We start from the raw sequence: 6,988 nt of genomic DNA on the forward strand, positions 1-6,988 counted from the left end.
ATGCAGCAGGCAAATGTCTACTCAGCTGTATGGCAGTGACCAGTGGAACTATGGGTGGGTGTGGACAGCCCTGTCACTGTGCCATAGTGGGAACTGCATGGGGGGGGGCGTGGATTGGGCACTGAGCCATGTCCTTTCACTTGCTTTTGTTTTTCTAGGGTGGGAGGGCCACACCTGGCAAGGCTTAGGGGTTTCTCCTGGTTCCGCACTCAGGAATCACTCATTTGGCAGACCATCTGGGAGGCCGGGGATCGAACCTAGGTTGGCCCTCCCCGCTGTATTATTTCTGCCGCCCAATGTTCTTCTGCTCGGGAGCAGCAAGGTTTGAGTGGAAGGTCTTGGCTCACTGCCCGCCAAATGCCAGTAGGGTACGTGGCCTGCTTGCCTCCTCAACGCCCCAGCTCTGAGTCCTTCCTCTCTGCTCCTGCTGGGGTTATTACTTTCGCCCTGGACACTGCCTCCAGAGGCCAGTGCTTTAACATGGGCTTTACTGGGCCAGAGCACAGGTTTTGCAGGTCCCAGATGCACTCCGGGCACCACAGAGTTCCTGGAGCACCACCAAGAGTAACCCCTAAGCACCTAAGGGTGTGCTCCCGGCCCCCAGAAGCAAACAGGCTTTCCTGAGTATCTGAGACTAACAGTTAAAAATAAAAACAACTGGGGGCTGGACTGAGTAGGTACAGTGTGTAAGGCGTTTGCCTTGCGTGCGGCCAACCTGGGTTCAATCCCAGCATCCCATATGGTCCCCCAAGCACTGTAGCACTGTCCTCCCGTTGTTCATCAATTTGCTTGAGCAGGCCCAGTAACGTCTCCATTTTTGAGACTTGTTGTTACTGTGTCTGGCATATCGAATACGTCACGGGGAGCTTGCCAGGCTCTGCCGTGCGGGCGAGATACTCTCGGTAGCTTGCTGGGCTCTCTGAGAGGGGCGGAGGAATGGAACCAGGCTTGACCAGGCCAACCGTGTGCAAGGCAAATGCCCTACCGCTGTGCTATCGCTCCAGCCCTTGCCAAAGCGCCCACCCCCAAGCACTGCGAGGGGTAATTTCTGAGTGCAGAGCCAGGAGTAACTCCTGAGCATTGTGGGTGTGACCCCAAAGGCAAAATAAATAAATAAAAATAAATCAATGAAATGATTGAACATCTTCAGATTTCTCGGGCATCTCTATCCATTTCTCCCAGCCTTGCCTGCCTTCTGTTCCCTGTCCTTTCGTTCTCCTGACTTCTTCCTTCTTCTGCCTGGGAGCTCAGAGATGCAGCACTTTGCTTGTATGCGTGCGTGTGTGTGTGTGTGTGTGTGTGTGTGTGTGTTTGTGTGCGCGTGCGTGCGTGCGTGTGAGCATGTTTGTCTGTGGCATGAAGGTGAGGGACTGGCTGGATTTTCCACTCAGAGTTCTCCCAAGTGATTTTCTAAACTAGACAAGCCATCTTTTCTTAGATTGATTACGTCGCCTTCAATGAGGCATTTTCAAGACCTCAAGGACCCGAGCACAGGCTTTACCTGTGGGCGTCTTGGCTTCCATCCCTGACCCTGAACACAACTCAGATGAGCCCCCAAAGCTACTGGGTAGAGTTTTCTCCCTTATTTGCCCCCAAGGTTTGCTGTAATATCACGTGTTTTTTTTTTGGAGGGGGGAAGATGAATGCCTGGGGTCTGGGGAGGTGATGGTGCTCCTGGGGGCTGTGAAGGAGGTGACAGAGGTGACGCTTGACCAGAATCTTGTCTGCTGTTAATTACGTATTCATCAGGAGGCCAGATTCCTTAGCCCAAACAGTTCACAGCTCGGGGTGGAGGAAGACAATTTTCATACAATTTGCTCAGTGACAAATTTTATGGAATCAACGTAAAGAAATGTTTGGCCCCGGGGCTGGAAAGTTAGTACAGGAGAGCTCGCCTTGCAGGTGGCCAACCCCAGTTCAGTCCCCTGAAAACCGTGAAAATCGCGGGAAGTGACTTCTGTATACTGTCAGTGTACCCACCCCTCACCAAATCTGTGTGTGTGTGTGTGTGTGTGTGTGTGTGTGTGTGTGTGGTGTGTTTGGTCACACTCAATAGTGTTTAGCGGTCACTTTCTGTGGTGCTTGGGGGACGCCGCTAGGGGTGGAAGTCCAGTTCCCCGCGTTCTCTAGCGATTCTGGCCATCTCTTCAGCCCCTAAGTCACTCTGCACTGTTTTTGTTACTTTTGGAGCAACACCTGGTTGACTTCTGGCTGGGCACTCACAGAGATCACTCCCTCGTGGTGGGCTCAGGTTACCCTCTGGAATGCGGAGGCTCAAACCCTGGTCGGCTGTGTGCAGGGCCAGCACCCTACCCGCCGTCCTCTGAGTCTGATCCTCGCTTCACACTCTGAAAAGGTACCAGCCTTCCTCGCCTCCTTCAAATCCTCTCCGGAATCATCACGTCTGTGGGAATCCACATCTGCCTTTAGCCACGGTGAACAGAAAGTCACACGCCCCAGGCGCCAGAGGGGCCCTGAGATTGGAGATCACAGGTGTGAGCGTGGCCAGCGGGCAGCAGAGGCCTTGTCAACACTCCGGACGCCCGGGAAGGCATCTTCCACGCTGACGTCCTTCCCGACTGGACTGAGTCACAAAAGCACCAAAGGAGGCTTCGGCCTGAAGCCTTCGAGCGAGGCAGGGAGGCCAAGTTGAGGCAGGCGCACCACTGACCAAACAGGGGGTCTCGGGGCTGAGCTGGAAGGGGAGAGGGGGGTGGGGGCGAGGACCCAGGAAGCTCCACGAGGGTCTGGGGCAGATGCAGGAAAGCTTAGCAGAGGGATGCAGGGGTGTGTGTGTGTGGCGGGGGGGGGGGGGGCGTGGGGGAACAGTCACAAGGCCAGGAGGAGGAGGGGCCGGGCTGCAGCGTTTATTAGGAGAAGGAACTGGCAGGACCTGTGAGGTGTGTCCCCACCCCGTCAGGCGTCGCTGGGTCCCGCAGGTGCACACACACACACACACACACACACACACACATGAACCTCGGCAGGAGGGGTGAGGGACAGTTATCGAGGGTCGGTGGAGCCCAGATCAGCACCTGGGAGAGAAGGGGTCCTTCCGTGGGGCTGCAGGGAGCCTCTTTATCGCTGATTGTGGGGTTCAGCCCCCCTGTCTGCTCCCCTCCCCCACCCCGTCCTGCCCCTCCCGGGCCTGGCAGAGAAAGGTGGCTGGGCTGTCTCCCGGAGGGGCCTGGCCTTGGCATCCGGCCAGCTCTTCCTGGCTGGGCAGAGCCCCTACCTGCCTCTCTCCCTTCTCCCACAGCACACCCCTGCCAGCTTTGCACCCCTTCTGCTGTCTAGGTGTGAGTGTGTGGAGGCTGTCCCCCAATCAAGCTCTTGGCAGGTGCCCTCCCGCCTGACAGTACAGTGGGCTAGGCACAGGTTGGCCTTGCACACGGCCCACCCGGAGTTCGATCCCTGGCACCCCATAAGGTCCCCTGAGTCCTACCAGGACTGATCCCTGAGCACAGAGTCAGGAGTCAGCTCTGAGCACCACTCTGTGTGGTCCTCCCCCAAGCCCGAAAACAACACAAAACAAACTTGAAGCTGGACTCAAAGCACCTTGAGGGAGGGGTCCTGAGTCCCTGCCCGCCCCCAGGCTCCCCTAAACTCAGACCCATTGATCGAGGCACCTCCTGCTACATGACCACTAGCTCCCAGGGTGCGTCTGGACGGCAGATGACCCGAGCCCTGGGTGCACTCAGCCTCTCTCTCCCAGACTCCTGAAACACATACGCAGCCAGCGCCAGGCCGTGAGGCCAGGCCCTACCCGCACGCTCTGAGCAGATCCCAGGCCCCTCGCGCTCCTGTGACAGATCCCAGGGAGAAAGGGCTGGAGATGACTCAGTGGCTCAGGAAGTGCTCTGGGCCTCGTGAAGGCCTGTGCTTAATCCCTGGGGCTGCCTTTGGGTCCACGGGTGAGCTGCAATGCTGGCGAAGAAGAGATTCTTCACAGAAGAGGGAGTCGCGCTTGGACGGTGCATCGTGGCGGCCTGGCGCTGCTCCTCTAGGGATGGGGCCCCTTAAGGCACTTGTCTCTCTCATGGCAGACCCGGAGTTCAGTCCCCGGCCCCACACCCGGTCCCCTGAGCACCACCAGGTGTGATCCCTGAGTACAGAGCCAGGAATAAGGTCGGAGCACTGCTGGACACACACACACACACACACACACACACACATATGCAGGTACACACACAGGTACACACATAAACACAGACACACACAGAGCCACACACAAACACACACAGAGTCACACAGAGACACAAACATAGAGACACACACAGCGCCACACACAGACACACACAGAGACATACAGAAAGACAAACACAGAAACATACACAGACACACAGAGAGCCACATAGTGACACACACAGACACACACAGACAGACACACACAGAGCCACATGGTGACACACACAGAGAGACATAGACAGACACATACAGACACACACACAGAGCCACACACAGATACACAGAGATACACAGAGACACACACAGAAACACAGACACAAGACACACACAGACACAAAGGTACACACACAGAGACACACAGAGACAGACACATCATATGAAACTGCCCTTTGAAGTTCATCCATTCCCACAGTCCTCCAGCAGGAAGGCGGCTTTGGGACATGGCATGGGGGCACCCTCCCGCCGATGGGAGAAGGCCCAGCCACAGAGCAGTGAGGACACGTAGGTGGCAACAGGCCTCCAGATAAACACCCACTCAGCCTCTGGGCCTCAGGACGAGGCCTGGGGCTGTGGAAAGTAGCATCGAAACAGGTTCTGATCCTCGTCCTACATGGGAGCAGCCTCAGTGCCCATTAGCAGGAGGAGGGACAACCGATCAAGTGGCACATTCGGGCCACAGACCCCGACCAGCGGCGGGCAAGGAGAAGGCCAGGTTCTGCATACCCCCTGAGCAACCGTCTCGGGGGATGCTTCGGAGGCGTGAACAGTCCAGCTGCAGTGCAACCCTCATGGTCATGGAGGCTGCAGGTGCGGGTATGTGGTGGGCCCGGCTGGGTGCAAGTGTGGACTCCAGGAGTACCTGCATCTGTGACAGCATCGCAGGCTTCCAGATGTGGACGCCAGGAGTACCTGCATCTGTGACAGCATCGCAGGCTTCCAGATGTGGACTCCAGGAGTACCTGCATCTGTGACGGCATCGCAGGCTTCCAGGTGTGGACTCCAGGAGTACCTGCATCTGTGACGGCATCGCAGTCTGCCAGACGGAAGAAAGCACACTCCTCTCAGGCTGCCTCACAGAGAAAGAACTCGGGGTGAGAGGCTCATGCAAGAGCATCTAATGAGCTCCTGAAAACCCCACCACAACCTTTTCAGCAAAAAACCCGGGAGACCCACCTGGCCTCGGGTTTCCTCAGGACCCGGAGGGTTCTGATTTCCCACGAAGGCCCAAGAAGGAATTTTCCCAGCTGCCGGCTCAGGGAGTGACTTCTGGGGGACCCCCCCGCCCCCCACCTCCAGCTGGGAAGATGGTGCTGCCCCTGACCGCTGCCCCGTCGCCCCCCCTCCCCACACCCAGCCCAGCCTCAGCACTTCCTCTGGCTCCCAATGTGCCGCCCAGCTGGTGTTTGCAGCACTGCAGGCTCCTCCCCTCCAGGAAAATATTTGTTCAGGGACTTGGCACCCGCAGAAGAGGAAATAAAAGCCACCTTGCGGCCCGGCCCCGAGCAGGCGGCGCTGTTGCGGGTTTGCTTTGTCTGCTGCCAGATTGCCTCAGCAGGCCCCGAGGCCCGGGCCGGCCGGGGCCGTCTGTCTGGGCCCAGGAATCCCACCCCCAAACAGGCCTGCTTTGGAGATGAGCCCAGAGTGCCAGCTGTTGGTTCACTCAGCTGAGGCATTCGGGGAGCCCGTTCGTTCGGGGCCAGGAGACGGGAGTGACCCAGGCGCTGCTGTCTCCTGCCCAAGGCGGTGGCGGGAAGCGGGTGGCTGAGCAGTGGAGAGGCCCCAGGTGCCGGGGAAGGGGCGCGGGAGGGCTGGGCAGGGCGAGGGCACCTTTGGAGGGGGCCTGGGGGGAGCTGCGGTTTCACCAGAGTGGAGGGACAATAGGGCCGGGGGGGGGGGGGGGGGGGGAAATTCGGGGAGATGAGACAGAGGTGAGAACTTAAGGGGTGGGAATGGAGGGGCACGGAGAAGGCACAGAGGAGGCTGCGATCTGGACCCAGGAGGAAGGAGGCTGGAGGGGAGGCCACGGCCGGTGCCTCTCGGGAAGGAGCTGGACTCGATTGTCGCGTCGTGAGGGTTTCTGTTGGCTTTGCACCCTTTATTTATTTATTATTTTTCACCATTATTCAGTCTATTATCTATTAATCTTCGTTGCATGTTCTAGAGACAGCAATTTTAGAAATGTATATAGTCCAAGACTTTGGAGAAACTTTCTTTTTTCTTCCTCTTTTTATTTTTTTTAATTTATTTTTTAATTTTTATTAGTGAAACACTATGAGGTACAGTTGTAGACTTAAACACATTTTTGTGCTTAGGTTTCAGTTATACAATGATCGAGTACCCAGCCCTCCACCAGTGCCCATTTCCCACCACCACGGATCCCAGTATCCCTCCCACCCCCATCCCCCCATCCCACCCTGCCTCTGTGGCAGGGCATTCCCTTTTGTTCTCTCTCTCCTTTTGGGTGCTGTGGTTTGCAAAAGAGGCATTGAGTGGCAATCCTGTTCGGTCTATAGTCTACTTTCAGCATGCATCTCCCATCCTGGGAGGATCCTCCCAACACCCCCCATTTGGTGCTCCCTTCTCTATCAGAGCTGCCTTTTCCCCTAGTGTGGGCTTTGCACCCTTTAAACGCATTGACTTGGCTTCTTTTTGCTGGAGTCACATAGCAAAGAGAACAAAATTGATCTTACGATCCATCCACTACCCAGGTAGGATCTGATGATGTTTGTATTTTTTTTTAATTTTAAATTTATTTTTTAATGAAATTACCATGAGATACAGAGTTACAAAGCTGTTCATG

Source organism: Sorex fumeus, unplaced genomic scaffold, assembly GCF_029834395.1.
Source record: "Sorex fumeus unplaced genomic scaffold, SorFum_2.1 ptg000006l, whole genome shotgun sequence".
NCBI lineage: Eukaryota > Metazoa > Chordata > Mammalia > Eulipotyphla > Soricidae > Sorex > Sorex fumeus.